The sequence below is a fragment of the Natator depressus genome, chromosome 9, assembly GCF_965152275.1.
Source record: "Natator depressus isolate rNatDep1 chromosome 9, rNatDep2.hap1, whole genome shotgun sequence".
Lineage (NCBI taxonomy): Eukaryota > Metazoa > Chordata > Testudines > Cheloniidae > Natator > Natator depressus.
In genome coordinates this window covers 29,986,703-30,004,698 of record NC_134242.1, presented here as the reverse complement: position 1 = coordinate 30,004,698, position 17,996 = coordinate 29,986,703, and the positions used below count along the sequence as shown (strand labels likewise).

At 41.0% G+C, this 17,996-nt stretch overlaps 1 long non-coding RNA gene across 1 annotated transcript in view; it reads left to right on the top strand.

The window, feature by feature from the left end:
• The window catches only part of LOC141993947 (uncharacterized), a 142,093-nt gene that overhangs the window by 51,366 nt on the left and 72,731 nt on the right, over window positions 1–17,996 (top strand). Inside the window, exon 3 of the long non-coding RNA XR_012640975.1 lies at window positions 3,112–3,220. This is a non-coding gene — a long non-coding RNA (uncharacterized LOC141993947). The remainder of the gene's footprint in view (window positions 1–3,111; window positions 3,221–17,996) is intronic.

Genomic DNA, 17,996 nt, shown 5'->3' with positions numbered 1-17,996 from the left:
AGAATAATAATCTCAGCAGGTTCTGAGATTCAGGTAGCTGACCCATTCCTTCACTTAAAGCTGTTGTAGAGGGAAGGTACAGAGTTAATATTGTAAAAAGAAAAGGAGTGTTCCTTTTCTTTTTGCGAATACAGACTAAGATGGCTGCTACTCCGAAACCAGTTAATATTGTAAGTCTCTCTGAAATAGTGCTGACTATCTGCAACACGTTATCTCTAATAAAGCATTTAACTTGGTTACTACGAGTGCCTCTCTGTGCTCCTTGCTCTTCTTTGCACCACAGCACAACCAAGGCAATATGGTTGCACCAAGGCGTAATATGAAATTGCATGGATGCAACTGAAGGCCTCGTAATACAGAGAACCTTTATTTATGGTGATAGGGTGTGTGATAGGCTGAATATGCAAGGCTGGCATTAGGAAAAAAGTCAGTTTACTTTCTAAACCACTGATTCAATCAGCATGGAACTGCATAATGCCAGTTGTACAGAGTCACTTTTCAGAGAGGAATCGCACATGAAAACAATTCGGAAGAAAGTGTTGTAAAATATGTTGCAGGGGATAATCCTAAATTGGCAGAGATTGAACTAGACAGTTTAATACATCTTTCCCATCCCTAATTTCTGTGACTGATTCTTTAAGCTGCAGTCCCATAATTTGAGTGTGCCATATAGTTTTTCACTTATACAAAATCTTCTAATTTAAAACTTGAACTGTGTATAACAAAGTCCAAATTGTGTGAGAAAGAAGGGAACCTTAATCATAAAAACAGGACTTCAATATGACACTGCCACCTAAAGCCCTAGATTTGATTTGATTTTTTTTATCTGTGGAATGAAATATACAGATAACAAATATCAGTAGTGCCCAGCTTCCCCTGGGGCCTTTATTAAATCCTCATATTGAGAAAGTTAGAGCAATAAAAGTGGCAGAGAAATATGGTTAGGAGGTGAGATAAACAGAAAGGGAATGAAAAAGATTTGGCTTGGGGACTTGCCTCATTTTGTAACTATAGCGGTTGGAAATGGAGTTTGTCATAATATAGATCAGATAATACATTCTATTTGTAATTCAGTGACTACTGACCCTGGTCTGTCATGTGACAAAGCTATAACTGTTTGTAAACCTGACCCATGTCAAGTTTGATGTGGGGCAGAAAATCAAGATCAGTTTCTAACCAGCACCCTTTATCACACGAAGAGAGCTAAATATTTGGCAAAAGTATGAAGCCCACAGTTTGAGAGAGAACATGATAGAAAACAGGAGAAGCTGATTGCAGTGCTTCTGAATTTTCCTGAAAAGAAATTACATTGAAGAGAAATTTGAGAGAGTTATCTCTCCACAATACTACAAATAGTCTCAGAGGCATTGCAGTTCTACAGTATATTCCAGTGGAACCATGAAGAAGATTGTCAGCTGCTAGGAAAAGCCATAAAAAACTATAAAAAATACTTTGATATATGCAGTAATGTTTCTTGGGAAAGACACATGTTCTTTACAGCTGTCAGGCAAGACCAATGACTGTTATGTTACAGAACTGCCTAACAAAACCAAGTCTTATGACACTGAATAATTAATAGATGGACTAATTAGAGATGGGATTATTTGTGATACAAGTAATAACTGGTTCAAAGTAAAATTACTCAGAGAAATGAATGTGACATTGCTAAGAGAAGGGGATATTTGCAGGTGTAGTGCTTTCCAAATGAAGGTGTTAGCAATCCGTGAAAGACCTGAAATACGTCTAATTAAAAAAGCTTCCCAAAGTATAACTACAGAATACAAGGATACATAAGAACATAAGACTGGCCATACTAGGTCAGACCAAAGGTCCATCAAGCCCACTATCCTGTCTTCCAACAGTGGTTAATGCTAGGTGCCTCAGATGGAATGAACAGAACAGGTAAGCATCAAGTGATCCGTCCCCTTGTTATGTTTATAAGAAGCACACGGGATCTTTTTCAGGGGAAAAGGCAATACGCTGCGTTTATTGGAGATACAACGATTTGCATATCCATTCAGTCACACACACACACTGTCCCGCCAGTGGATGTTATAGTTAACAGTCCAGAGTCCGGAGCAACCTAGTGACCAGCTAGGTTGATCGTGGGTAGGGAGGAGCCGTGTTCTATCAGTTGCGACACGATGCTCTGGGGAAGTCTTGGCAGGACGAATCCAAAATTTCATGGCAAAGCACCCTGTTTATATAGTGATTTTCCTTCATTGGGACCAATGAGTTTTGGACCGTCATGCTGTAATCAATCACCCTTTGACAAGTGCTTGTTTTCTTAAATTGTTCTTTTTATTCTTTATTTTGTTTCCTTATTAGTCTCTCAGGGTTTTGATCACAGCTATTTTGTCCCGAGGTGCCTGCCTTATTTTTAGAGTCGTTAATCTGCCCTCTTTTGATATATTAATAGGGGCGTGTTGCAAATTCCTGGTGCCTTTATGTCTGTCCTTGGTTCCTCCCTAGAACATCTGGTCCAGTGATGGCCTTCACACTTATCTTCTAACACCCACATTCCTCATTCACACATAAAATAGGATTGAGTTACACAGAATATTTAAACAGGAACATCAAATTGCAATGCAGGAAAAAACAATCATTGCATTCTTTTACTTATTTCAAAATGCTAATTTTAAACCTACAACAAAGCGGTGACCCTAAAGCTCTATTACTGCTTTGAAATCTGCTTCAGACACAAGATTCTGGCTAATGCATCTTTACCAATGGCACACTAGGCCATTCCTTTCTGCTTTCAGAAAGGGTGGCTGGCAGAATATGGTCAAATCATATCATACATCAATACATTTAATACATGCTACATTATTATTCTTTATTCTTCATTCTAAATTATAAAAAATACTTTAAACATAAAATCCTAGTACTACACCCTGTCGCCCTTTCCCAGCTTCTGGCAAACAAAAGGACTAAAAAGGAAAGGGCAGATTTGTTTGCAATAATTGTGAAGGCAATTTTCATTTCTAGTTGTGAGCTACACAGTATGGAGAGTGATTACTAGTAATTAATAGGTTTCTATTGCAAGTCACTTTATCCACTGGAATATTTGTTGCTTGAATAATCAGATAACTATTTTTTTTTCAAATTTAGGAGGAAAATTGTGTCACTATCACTCACTTTGATTAGTACCTTACTCTGTGTGGAAAGGCGTGGAAAGGCGGCATTTTTGGCCCCCTAAGTCGTAAGGCACTGGTAAATGGTAAGTGATTGGAAACATCGCCATATTTCAGTAATGTCTACCTTGTCTATACAAGCTTTCTAATGCTTTGCCCAGTAGCATAACTCATTCAGAGTTAGGATATTTAAATGCTTATATTTAATTGTACTGCAGACTCGATTCTGCAAGTTACTGATCATACTGACCGCAATCTAGCAAAGTACTTAAGAAAGATGCTTAGCTTTAAGCATGGGTCTATAATGGAACTGTTCACCTTCTTAAAGTTAAGCATCTTGCATAATTGCTTTGCTGGATCAGAGCCAGAGTGCTCAGAGCTTTGCAGAATTGAGCCCCATAATTCTGAACTATAAGACTAGAGATTGCACTCAATCAGAATTCCAGATGTGAATTTACCCAAAGTTTGGGAAGTTCACATTCAGCTGTCAATGAGTTGGGATCATCTTCAGTAAAAATGGATTAGAAATGATTGAGTAATAATCAACAAAGAAAACTAGGTACTTAACTGAATCTTATTTACGATGTAGTACGAAATCTTGGTTTAGACAAGCCTTTGGATATCCTGTTGAGGTTTGTCAGAAGCCAAGTGTTAACATCATATTCTTTTCTACTACTGATGTAGAAGTTTGTTGGCAATAACTTTAGTGATAAATTAAGATACTACAAACAGGGATAGGGGAGTTCATTTAAATTAGTTATGGACCTTTTTACAGAATCAGGTTTGTTACTGTGACTAACTTTATTTTCAAAACTACTGCACTTGTAAATACACAGATAGGGCTAAATTCTGCTCATTCTACTCACCCAAGAAATCCTATTGTGGACAATGGAATTCTCTCTTTTTTTTCATGAGAACATGTATCTGGAATTAGCCCATAGTATCTATCGCTGCAGTCAGTGGTACAAATCAGAAGTTGAAGCCATAATTCAGTATGGAATCCAAGCTAAATGGTGAAGTAGCAATTAGATAATACATAAAGAAGGGCTATATTTTTAAAAGACTGATTCAATATTGACTTTCAGGTAACATATTGATCCACTTAAAATGTAATGCTATGGTTATATTGTGCTGTATCACAGACTTTATTCAAAGTAATTTAATATTGATCAGCAGGCTAAATGCTACACAAATACAGTTTTTCAGCTACGTGATTTTTATGAGAAATCATTGCATCCATGGTGAAACAAATTAGACTGTCAAGCAAAAGAACAAATTTAGCAGTTTTACTTGGTTTTTTCCCCCCTCTTATTGCTGATTTACAGTTTATTTAGTTTAACATGAAATGCTGGAAATCTTTTTAGAAATATTTGGATATATCAGTGTCAGCTATGAACACTTCACGTTTGTTGTAATATATTTTTTAAGATGTCTGTATTATTATGAACAAAGCAGTTAAACAAATTTGGAAATGGGGCAGTGCCATCAAATGTTCCATTGAATTCAATGAGAATTGAACTATGATTATGTATTATTTGTATTACCATAGCATGTCGGAGCCCCAGTGATGGACCACGATACTACTGTGCTAACTATACAAACACAGAACAATAAGCTGGTCTCTTCCCCGAAGAGTTTATTTAATTCAGTCAGGCCCATCTCTAAAAACGTAATTCTGCTTTCATTGAACTCAGAGGAAGATTGCTCATTGGCTTGAACAGGATCAGGATCACACCCTTAAATATATGAGGACACAGTCCCTTTATTTGTTACTAGGTGCAGTGCAGGATGGTTTACTAAAATGAGCTGATGTACAGAGGGACCTCAAGTGTTGATATAGTTCCATCAATTCTCTGAGGAATACAGTGCCAGATTCTGATATTTTTATGCACAGGGGCCTGGATCCTAAATCCACTGAAGTCTTTGAATCTTACCAAGTCTTTTGACCAGCATGAGTGTCAATTTTGAGTTGCTAGGGAAAGTTGTAACCATGCATGTTTTGCGAAGTTCTAGTTTCTTTATAAAGGTTTGGACATCTTGGACATCCCTACCAACCCTCCAAAATCTTGGATCTACCTCTTATTTTCCTCTGAAATTAAAATTAAAAATAGCTCTAACTTCAGCTCAGAAACAGAGGCTCTAAATGATTGTGTAATTGAAGATTTAGAAGTAATGTATTCTGACACCAAGATAAATTATATGCTGCCATTTACATATTCAATATAGATGGAGGCAATAACTCTGATCATTTGAAATGGAGTGTCCTACTTCAGAGCGGTAAGGGATGGTGGCATACTCAGAATTCGTTAAGGTTATAGAAAACTGCAACTTAGAAAAAACTTAATTGGAAACCAAGTAGCATCATCACTTTTAAAAAGTGAAACTGTTAATGGAATAAAATCCTTTTACATACAACAAGGGAAGGGTACAGTAAATTGCACTTAATTCTGACAAATAACCAGAGCCTTGGATAAGCTAAGTGAATCAAGCCTCTTGTATAAGGAATATAAAATATGCTAATGAACAAGTCCAAGGGCAGAGCCATTACATTAAGACTGAATAGCAGAAGCATGAAAACAGCTATGTTTTTCCCCTTAGGATGACAATGTTACATCTGTAAACAGAGCACGAGAAGACGTGCTAAGGAGGTGCATACTTCAGATGAACCTAATTAGGCACGTTCTGTTTAGTTTTGCGTACGCCCTAGTGAACGGTGTTTTTCGGGATGAATGAACCAACCAATTTTTGAGTCCCATTCAGAGTTTGTTTTAGGTGGTTAAATATGGTTTGGGTACAGTAGTTCAAACACAGTGGGGGCAAATTTTCTCCACTATAATTTTAGTAGATACGAAAAAAAGTTAACAACTCGTACAAATAAATCACATCTCTTCCGGAAGGACTCCAAACATCCCCTTTAAAATAAAACATTGAATATGAAAAGAGAGAAACCATAGTAGATTCACTGACAAGATGTTCCCATAGCACCCAGAATCTGTCTGCCTACCTGGCAACCAGTATTTTAATTTAAGCAATTTATTTATTGTTCAACTCTAAATCACCGACTTTTATTCAAAATGTTGTGTCTAGTGTTACTGAAAATCCATAGATCCAGTGACTGCCTGTTAGAGGCTTCTACTGGAATTAGCTGACTTTCCCAGAGGAAGAAATAGTGAAGTGGCACTTCTCTGATTTCCGTATTTGCCATTATATTGTGCTCACAATATTTCTAGTGATGGCTGTTCTGCTGCAAAAGAAAATATTTTGACTGGTTTGAACATTTAATATGGCCTCAACCACTTTTTATGATTAAATAGCTAGAAACAAACTGATACATGTTCTTCATAACCTGATGGAGGCTATTGCTTTTTTCACTCAAACTTCTTTTCATGAAACAAAACAAACAAACAAACAAAAAAACTTGCCAGCAGACCTGTCAAAATATTTGTCTGCTTTTTAGTGGTTTCCCAGAATAGCTATTTGAAACAGATTATTAAAATATAAGAAAATAAAATTGGAACCGGTCTGTATTCAACAAGCTTTTGGTTTTTGCCATCCTGGGTCTCTCACTTTCACTCTCTACCTCTTCTGCCTTTGCTGTGTTCCTTCACTTGACTCCTTTTTTCTCCCATGTTAAGACATGTTCTGCCAGCCAGTCTGTAGTTCAGGGAGGCAAAAGTATTTCTGTGCATAAGGCTGCTTGTTTCTGCAGTACAGTACATTGTTTGACTTTGCAACTATTCACAAGCAAAACCTAAGGTTTTCTTGAGCTTCCGTAAAATTCCTCAAAAATTTTTAAGAATAAAAACTTCCCACTCCCATCCAATGAAAAATGGGAAATTTGCCTCCTAGGTACTTTCTCTCAACTTCCCAAGATTCACAGATTTACCCAGGGGTAAAATTTCTCCAAGGATTTAGGAGTCCTTGTAAATGAAATGGCATCTGGGAGTTTCAGTGCAACTAACTCCTGAGTAAATTATTGACTGAAACACAAGTCTAGAAACACACTAGGCCATGAATAACTTGGGTGGCTCTGAGAAAACAAGGGAAGACCTCGTGATGACAAACTGAGATAGTGTATGTGTGTGGGGAAGACAGCTTCCAGTGTGTGCCTGACCAAAAAGACTGTTTCTACAGTTTAAAGGAGATCTTTTGGCTTTGCCTACAATGTGTGGCAAATTAAGTGTTTTATTGTCTAGCTATAGTCAACAGTTTCACCAAGGTGAGCCTTTTAGGCAGATAACTTCAATAATGACAGGTTTCAGAGTAACAGCCGTGTTAGTCTGTATTCGCAAAAAGAAAAGGAGGACTTGTGGCACCTTAGAGACTAACCAATTTATTTGAGCATAAGCTTTCGTGAGCTACAGCTCACTTCATCGGATGCATACTGTGGAAAGTGTAGAAGATCTTTTTATACACACAAAAAGTAACATGGGGGAAGATGTGCTCGAACTACCAACTGGCAGCTGTAGAAAACTGCATGCTATGGTAGAAGTTTAAACCTGTGCCTTGTGCAATTCTCCTGTAAAGCCAAAGCAATCGGCATCTAGACAGGAGAAGGCACATACGAGGCCATACATTCTATAAGCACATCCCTTGCTTGAGACTCTGGTACCAAGAAAGGCGGAAGAATATCAAGAACACTTCTGTTTCCAGCTAGTATATGTTTTTCTCTATTATACTACATGCACAGTATTAGGTAATTAGGTCCTATGTTTCAACTCCACCTGCAACTGTAACCCCAGGCAGGACTTGAAGCAGAGATGTTTAGAGTCTGAATGGTATTTAAGTGTTATGAGGTATAAGAAGAAAATTGATTAAAGTCCCTTTAAGGATAAAGCTTGCTGGGAACCCTCTCCCATGCATGAAGTCTAGACTTTCTTGTGGGAGATCAGTGTGTATGTATGTTCTTCAGGAGTAAGGGCTTTGCTTAGAAACTAGGTTTGTTTTTTGTTTTGTCTGTTTTGATTTTTATTATTTGTTAATGACTGATAATGTGCTCAGTAATGTACAAGACAAATTATACAGTGCCTTCCCCAAACTTACAGTGGTTCTCTACCTGCAGCCCAATCAGCACACAGGTCAGCCCATGTGACATCCTCAGGGCCATACAGGCAGTATTGGGTGTGGCCCACATAACACATTGTGTGCTGCATATGCGGCCTGCCATGGTAAACAGGTTGAGAACCACTGAAAATCTAAGCAATAAAATATGCAGTCATCAGTACATATGTGGCAGGAGAGTTCTGTGTCCTACTCATATCTGATTTGAGCCAGATTTGAATTGCCAATTTAGAAGTGAAAGGCCTCACCCCAATTGCTAATCCCATTATCTGATTCCTGTTAACATCTGATACAACTGTTTGTTTAAGTTTCTCTTCAATGGGAGCAGGACTGCAGTTGAATAGTCACCTCTCACTTTCTGGGTAGGGGAACGCTTCCTCCACCCTGCTCAGACAGGAGCTAGCTGATTCCTCACCTCCTACCAACCTTGGTGATGTGCGATAAGGGTGTGAGGAGATAGAGCCAATGGCTCCTGTCTCCCATAGGAAAAGGCTTCCATTGACTTCAATGATCTTTGGGCCAGGGCCTAAGATAGTAAGCAGCTTGGGTCAGGGACTTTCATTTACTATCTATTTGAATGGTGCCTAGCACAGTGGGACCCCAATATGATTGAAGTTTTGTTGCCTGATCTATTGATGGTATGTTAATCAGAATTCCCTTTTTAGCATTCTGTGGTTTGGCAGGGTCCCTGCCTCATGATCAGACCCAGAGTTGTTAGAATTATTATGAGGACCCCGATGTGCGCAGGCAAGACTCTCACACTTAGGAAGGGGCTCTTGACTTTGCAATATTTTATTAGCAGTTACCAAAGTCATTGCATCTGATGAAGTGAGCTGTAGCTCATGAAAGTTTATGTTCAAATAAATTTGTTAGTCTCTAAGGTGCCACAAGTACTCTTTTTCTTTTTGCAAAGTCACAGACACTCCAACCAGCAAAGGAGGTGGAGATAATACAGAATGGTTAAGAAATTGAGCACCAGAACATTTGTATACTCACACCATCCCTTGCAGAGACCTATGATCTCTGAGACAGGTGATCAATGAGTGGTCCAATCTCTGGCATGCCAAGAAGATTCCAACAGCGTAGGCTGTGGTTAGTTCTCTTATAGGGTTACATGGCAGCTATGAATATTCATAAGGATGTCCAAGGTTCTGTATCCATATCTTGAACCTCCTCAACCTAATAATGTTGAGGTGCTCTCCTCTCATAGCACATTATGTCTTTTACCTCAAGCTCATTAGCATATATGTCAATTGGTTGCCATAGCATTCTTGTGGATGAACATCTGCTGATGTTCCTATCTTAAAATATCCAAAACTAGCATCAACTGGCATCTTGCTGTTAGATATCAGCAGCTTAGTAATATTTGTTTATTGCAGCATTCTATCTTATGTTATCCACAGTTATTCCTGATTAGCTACATATGCTAAGGCTTTTGGGCCTTATGTTTCAGTCTGGTTAAGCTACTGTCTTACAGGTTTTGAAGCCTGTAGGCTTCTTGCATACTGCCTTAACTTATACCTATGCCTTATCTAGCAAATACCTATACCTATAGGCTATGGTCTCTAAAGGTGTGGTCCACAAAGGGACTTAAGAGCCTAAATCCCATTTTTAAGAGTCTAAGTCCCATTTGAAGCAGCACTGCAATCCACAATGCTCCCGTTCAGCTGCTGCCTAACCCTGTAGGTGCCTAAATTCTCTAGGGACCCAACTGTATGCCATCTAAGTTCCCCAGGCGCCTATGTACGAGACCCTGGGACATGCGCACCATTGTCCAACTCAAGGCATCCAGAAGCCTGTCTCCTGCCTCAGGGTGCGTGTGCAGGGATCAATGGGAGATGTAACTGTGATGCTGCCTGGTGGATGTGGTCCTAGTCTTAACAATTGGACTGATGAAAGTGGAGTCCGTGACCATGCAATGTGGCTACTGTGATCTGTAACCCATAAAGTGCACATGTCCACTCCATGCATTCCATAGTCGTCTGGCATCTGTCCTAGTGCTCCTACTTACAGCAGTGTTGGCACTGCATTTGCATGGTGTCCAGCTCCCCTATGCTCATCATCGAGCTCGTCTCCGTGGCTCTAGCAACCATCGGGACCTCAACACGGGCAGTCATAAACCAGTTAATGGCCTATATTTCGGTAGATGTAAAAATGTCCCTTCTCCACACCCATGCTGCTCCTCTCCTCTCCCCACTCTCCCAGGTATCCTCTGCCTGCTCCCTTGCTTCCTGAGCCAGTACTTGCCATGGTGCTGAGGTGCTGGCTGAATTGAAGCCAGGCTGCATCTTTTGTCAGTTGTTCTAAATGACCACTTCCAGGTGACTTCATGGACACGTGTGTCTGTGTGCAGCTCCTTTCCCAATCCAGCTTGCAGACAGATGGATACCTGGTAGCCAAGTTCCAGCCTCCTCTTCAGTTTCCTGTGTCTCACTCTGACTTTGGCAAATATGTCAGTCCAGCACACTCTTCACATCACCACTTCTCTCTGATGCCATGGGTTGTCACAAGCCCAGCTGAGCTTGGGCCTATTGCATGGTTTCTTGGCAACGGGCTGATGGTATGGTTCCCAGATTTCAGCTACACAGCAGCCAAAACAAAGGACTGGCTATTGTGGAGTCCCAGTGTGGTGGGAAGCAAGTACAAAGGCATGGATCCTTGTCACCCCACTTCTACTTGTCCTGTCCTATGTGAGGCCCTCCTGGAGTGCATCAGTCTGGTCCCAGAGTAGTCCCTGGCTGCCTCGTGGTACAAGATCTTTTCCCAGATTCCTGCCACTGCTTCTGCTGGCTGAGTGGCTCCTATGGTTCTCTTCCTGGGTGTCTGTGGTAGTGGTGAGAGCTGCCTGGCCTCGTTCTTGGTATCAGAGTGCTCTGTGTTGTGGTGGGTGCAGTGGTGTGTCTGAATGAGGCGGAATGGAAGGAGTGCTGGATATGGTAGTATGTGAGGGAGTAGGTTGAGGTGGGACTCATAAACTTTAAGGCCAGAAAGGATCATCATGATCATCTAGTCTGACCCCTTGCACATTGCAGGCCACAGAACCTCAGCCACCCACTGCTATAATGGACTGTTAACCTGTAGCTGAGTTACTGAAGTCCTCAAATCATGATTTAAAGACTTCAAGATACAGAGAATGCACCGCTTACTCTAGTTTAATCCTGCAAGTGACCCATGCCCCATGCTACAGAGGAAGGCAAAAACTCCCATTGTCTTCAGCAATCTGACCTGGGGGGAAATTCCCTCCCAACCCCAAATATGGTGATCAGTTGGTCCCTGAGCATGTCGGCAAGACCCAACAGCCAGACACCTGGGAAAGAATTCTCTGTAGTAACTCAGAGCCCTCCCCAGCTAGTGTCCCATCACCAGCCATTGTGGATATTTGCTACCAGCAGTTGCAGATTGGCTACATGCCATTGTAGGCAGTCTCATCATACCATCCCCTTTAAAAACTTGTCAAGCTAAGTCTTGAAACCAGTTAGGTTTTCTGCTCCCCTTGGAAGGCTTTTTCAGAATGTCACTCATCTGATGGTTAGAAACTTTCATCTAATTTCAAGCCTAAACTTGTTGATGGACAGTATATATCCATTTGTTCTTGTGTCAACAGTGATGCTTCACTTAACTACTCTCCCTCCCTAGTATTTATCCCCCGATGTATTTATAGAGAACAATTATATCTCCCCTCAGCCTTCTTTCGGCTAGGCTAAACAAGCCAAGCTCTCTGAGTCTCCTCTCATAAGATAGACTTTCCATTCCTCGGATCATCCGAGGATCCCTTCCCTGCTGGATCAGGGCTGCCAGTTGATCTTGGAGCTATATGAGTGCCAGTGGAGGAAGCTGTTTCTGGTGGATTGGATTTTTTTCCCAACTGGTTGCAAGTACCCTTGCAGGTTTCTGCAGCATAAGAACCCAGCCCCAAGGAGAAGTCACCTTGGTTCGGTTCCCCTGGTAGATGCTGTTCCCCACCAAGTGTGTATGAGATCAGATTATATCAGCCTTTTGAATCCATGGGCTTCTTCAGCCATTAAATGCAGGGCATTTCTGATATCCTCTGGGATTTGATTGTGGGACACTTTTTAGAGGCTGTCCCTTGAATGGGGTGTGGCAGGTCATGGAGCCTGTAGCAGAGGGATATGGCATTTGTCTGTGGCAGGGCATCTCAGCTCCCTGTCCCTGTGGCAGCTCCACCCACTTTCTTGGGGTGAGATTATATGAGCCTCTTCTGATTTTAATGGGTGGGGGTGTCTTTTCAACTCACCATGCATAATGTCTGTGTTTTCTCCCCACCCCCCGAATGTCCTGGGGTCCCAGACTCTCTTCATCCTAATCCTGAAAAATGTTCTGACCAGACCAGGTCAGAGAGAGGGACCAAGGTGACATTGTCATCTTCATCAGTTCTGGCTAAATTCCAAAAACTACATAGGAAGTGAGACTTTTTGTTCCCCTTCCCCCATATTTCCTTTTCCTTCCCTACCTTATTACTTTCCTGCCCTACCTTCCTTACCCTTACTTATGTTTTTTCACTTTCCTTCCCTACCTTCCTTACCCTTTCTTATGTTTAAGTACATCAGAAGCAGGAAGCCTGCTAAACAACCAGTGGTGCCCCTGGACGATCGAGATAGAAAAGGAGCTCTTAAAGATGATAAAGCCATTGCAGAGAAACTAGATGAATTCTTTGCTTCAGGCTTCATGGCTGAGGATGTTAGGGAGGTTCCCAAACCTGAGCCATCTTCTGTAGGTGACAAATCTGAGGAATTGTCACAGATTGAAGTGTCACTAGAGGAGGTTTTGGAATTAATTGAGAAACTTAACAGTAACAAGTCACCGGGACCAGATGGCATTCACCCAAGAGTTCTGAAAGAACTCAAATTTGAAATTGCAGAACTATTAACTGTGGTTTGTAAGCTGTCCTTTAAATCAGCTACTGTACTCAATGACTGGAAGATAGCTAATGTAATGCCAATATTTAAGGAGGGCTCTAGAGATGATCCTGGCAATTACAGACCAGTAAGTCAGTCTAACATCAGTACTGGGCAAATTAGTTGAAACAATAGTAAAGAATAAAATTGTCAGACACATAGAAGAACATAAATTGTTGCGCAAAATCAACATGGTTTCTGGAAAGGGAGATCATGTCTTAATAATCTATTAGAGTTCTTTGAGGGGGTCAACAAACATGTGGACAAGGGGGATCCAGTGGATATAGTGTACTTAGATTTCCAGAAAGCCTTTGACAAGGTCCCTCACCAAAGGCTCTTATGTAAATTAAGTTGTCATGGGATAAGAGGGAAGATCCTTCCATGGATTGAGAACTGGTTAAAAGACAGGGAACAAAGGGTAGGAATAAATGGTCAATTTTCAGAATGGAGAGGGGTAACTAGTGCTGTTCCCCAAGGGTCAGTCCTAGGACCAATCCTATTCAATTTATTCATAAATGATCTGGAGAAAGGGGTAAACAGTGAGGTGGCAAAGTTTGCAGATGATACTAAAGTGCTCAAGATAGTTAAGACCAAAGCAGACTGTGAAGAACTTCAAAAAGATCTCACAAAACTAAGTGATTGGACAACAAAATGGCAAATGAAATTTAATGTGGATAAGTGTAAAGTAATGCACATTGGGGAAAAAATAACCCCACCTGTACATACAATATGATGGGGGCTAATTTAGCTACAACTAATCAGGAGAAAGATCTTGGAGTCATCGTGGATAGTTCTCTGAAGACGTCCACTCAGTGTGCAGCGGCAGTCAGAAAAGCAAACGGGATATTAGGAATCATTAAAAAAGGGATAGAGAATAAGATGGAGAATATCTTATTGCCCTTGTATAAATCCATGGTACATCCACATCTTGAATACTGCATACTGATGTGGTCCCCTCATCTCAAAAAAGATATACTGGCATTAGAAAAGGTTCAGAGAAGGGCAACTAAAATGATTAGGGGTTTGGAACGGTTCCCATATGAGGAGAGATTAAAGAGGCTAGGACCTTTCAGCTTGGAAAAGAGGAGACTAAGGGGGGATATGATAGAGGTATATAAAAACATGAGTGCTGTGGAGACAGTGAATAAGGAAAAGTTATTTACTTGTTCCCATAATATAAGAAGTAGGGGCCACCAAATGAAATTAATGGGCAGCAGGTTTAAAACAAATAAAAGGAAGTTCTTCTTCACTCAGCGCACAGTCAACCTGTGGAACTCCTTGCCTGAGGAGGTTGTGAAGGCTAGGACTATAACAGGGTTTAAAAGAGAACTGGATAAATTCATGGAGGTTACGTCCATTAATGGCTATTCACCAGGATGGGTAAGGAATGGTGTCCCTAGCCTCTGTTTGTCAGAGGGTGGAGATGGATGGCAGGAGAGAGATCACATGATCATTACCTGTTAGGTTCACTCCCTCTGGGGCACCTGGCATTGGCCACTGTTGGTAGACAGGATACTGGGATGGATGAACCTTTGGTCTGACCCAGTATGGCCATTCTTATGTTCTTATGTTCTTATTTCTTCTCTTTCCTCTCTCCTTTTTCCTTCTGTCTAATAAGAGTCTGGCTTAGCTGGCCAAGGCTGCGTATTTTGCAACACCGCGGTAAGCCTGTGACTAGAAAGGCAGCTAACAGCCACCCCCTAAAGAGCCTGATGCTAGTACAAGTTCACAAGGTTTCAGAGTGGCTGACTAGGTCATGTGCTGTGCTTGTGTTTTTCAGCCATAAGATTGGAAGTGAGAGTCAATCTCAGAGACAGAAGCTGCATTTTCTATCTTTGCTGTTCTTTTGTGTGTGTTCGTCTCGTTTTGTCTTCTAGGAGATAGGATTAGACTTTAACAACAACAGCAACAGCTCCAGCCCATCTTAACTAACTTCTTCTCTTCCCCCCCAAAAAAGATAGTTATCGCTATCTCAGAGATTGTCAGACATGGTTTGTTTTCCTTCTGAAGACTCCCTGAAGCTAGAAAGAAAGGGAACAAAGAATGTTGTTAAAATGAAAAAGTTGTTTATTACTTTATATTTCAAATGCTTTAACTGTTTTTCCCTTTTCTGTATCTTTAATAAAAGGTGAAAAGGATTTTTAATGGTGTGCTTGCTGTGGTACTAAGCATGCTGAGGTTTCTGTATACCGAACCCCAAACCTTCTTTAACACTGTTTAGTATTGATCAGTTTCAGGATCATGTTAACGCCTTTGACTCTGAGCCCCTTTAGTCCATCTAAATTAATATACCACTTCCTAATGTGCTGGCTTGATGGAGCACCTTGCTGTTCCTATTTTCTAGGCAGATATGACTAAGGATGCCCCTCCCTGGTGGGTGCCGTAACCACTACAGAATCTGTCTCCTAAAGAGTGTGTGTCTCACTCTCTCTCCCAATTTAAGTATTTATCCACATGGAGCAGTCATAGGGCTTGAGAGAGAGAATGACTTGGTAGCCCAGTGGTTAGGGCACCCACCTGGGAGGTGGGAGACTCCGGCTCCTGTCCTCCTGGTCCAACAGTTCTTTCATTATTTATCCAAAATGGAGCAGTCTCTCCAGGACAGATTAAGGGAGCTCCACCTGACACCGTCTCATAGGTCAGTGGTTAGAGCACTCTCCTGACAGGTACTGCAGACCCCTATTCAAATCCTTGCTTCCTCTCTGGCAGAGAGGATCATATCATACCATGTCCAACATCCCAGGTGAGTGCTCTAACCCTAAGCCTACAAGTAAAATGGGGGGCATCACCAGCTCTTTCTCTCCCCTCCCCCATTTGGTGTAGAGCAAAGCTGGTGCCTAACTTATTCTCACAAGAAATGACTTAGGCATGTAAGCCACCTGACTCCAGGAGAGGGGTTCCTATTCAGGGGTCGCTAGCAGAGCTAGACACCGCTCTGAAGACCAGACTTGGTCATCCATGTCTGTGAGAGGTCAGGGTTTTGAACACACCCTGTGGTTGGCATCTCCCATTGGCTGGCTCACACAGCAGCCATCCTAGTGTGCTAGTTTTTGTGGATCAAATGTTTAGATGCCTGTCTCTCCCCATTCATCCTGTAGGGTGTGCTAGGCACCTAACATTAGGGTGCCAGTTTTGTGGATTGCAGCATTGCTGCTGTTATTTTCTAGCTGCCTAAACGTTAGATGCTGCGATGTGCAGCATGGTCGTGCCTAAGTCCCTTCATGGACTGCACCCAAAGTGGCACTGTAATACAAACTACTGATAATAATATTTAATGTGCAAAATATTCTATGAAGGGGTGTCCTGTGAAGGGAGAGTTAAAGAGGACTCATCTGAAATGAAATAATATAGCAACCTTCCTTCATGAGTAAGGGTCTGATTCTGCAGATACTTACTTATGCAAGTGGTCCTTACTCGTGCTGAAATCTCAGATTACTTGGGTAAATTAGGGATTGTCAGATCAAACCATTGTTGTCTCAATTATAAACTCACAAAAATCTCACTAGAAAATGAGTATCCAGAATTTGAGTACAGAATGTGCTTTACAGGGGCATATCATATGTAAAATACTAATTAAGTAGTAAAAACTGAAAAGAATAACTAAATCTGACCTTTCTGTTGGTTCTGTGAATTTTCAGCTAGAGTCAAAAATAAATAGGTTTTACTCTAAGAGATAATATCTAAAATCCATAGAGAGAGAACATTTCATTTGGAAAATGCAGTATATAAGGACGGTTCGGACAATGTAATTAAAAACGAACAGATTAACCTGGTGTCAAGTAATTAACATTTTGCATAGAAATTACTTAGTATTTTTAACATTAGAAACCTTTTAATAATATTTTTAAGTTAGCTGATATGAAGTATAGTCTACAGCCTAGAATATTAGACTATGAAAGGTTTAATCAAATAATTCAGCTTGGAGCATGCTTGGCATAATAAGAAATGTTTGTTTAGACTCCAATTTATGGCTGTTTGTTTTATTATTTTACCCTGAGGATGGAGCTTTAAATTGTTTAACTCTAAAGCTTTGCTAATATACAAAGCACACGTTAAAGCTTAAACATGCTAACTATTTATATTGATATTTTTAATTAAATGCTTTTCCTTTTCATTTCAAACTGAAATAAAATATGAGAGTCAACAGGCTTAAACTTTGCAAACTCCCATTGCAGTCAGTGACAAAACTCCCACTAGCTTCAACTGGAGCTGGATGGTACCCCTAAGGGAATTCTGCACCAAAAAATGAAATGTTCTGCGCACAATATTTTAAAATTCTGCATATCTAATTTGTCAAAATAACACAATATAATCACACCATTTTCAATTATTTTCTGACAAGTATTTTGAATTAAATTACCAAAATAATTGAAAATGGTGTGATTATATTATTATTGTCTTTCTGTGTTACTTTGACAATTAAAATATGCAGAACATTTCAGACTTTTAATTTAAAAAAATTGATGCAGAATTCTCTCAAGAGTACCAGGGTTCAGTGTGGGCAGCTTCGTGGGGGGGGGTCTCAGTGCAGGGAGGAATCTGAGTGCGCAGGGGCTTGGTGCGGGGTTCTGGGTACAGGGGGAATGGGACTCTGCAAGGGGGGGTGAGGTGAAAGTGGTTGGGACTCAGTGGGATGGGAGGTGGTGTATGTGGGACTTCTGATGCAGGGGGTGAGGCTTGGAAGGATGGGAGTTTTGGGGGCTCTGGGTGTGGGAGGCTCCTGATATGGAGGGTGCTTGGTGGGGGGGTTCCATGTGCATGGGGGGAGCAAGACCACTGTATAGGGAGCTGCTCCCCCATCCACCCAACCCCCATACATCCAAACTCCCCACCACCACCAAATCCCCCCCCCCATTGAGCCTCACCCCTCACACCTGGAAACCCC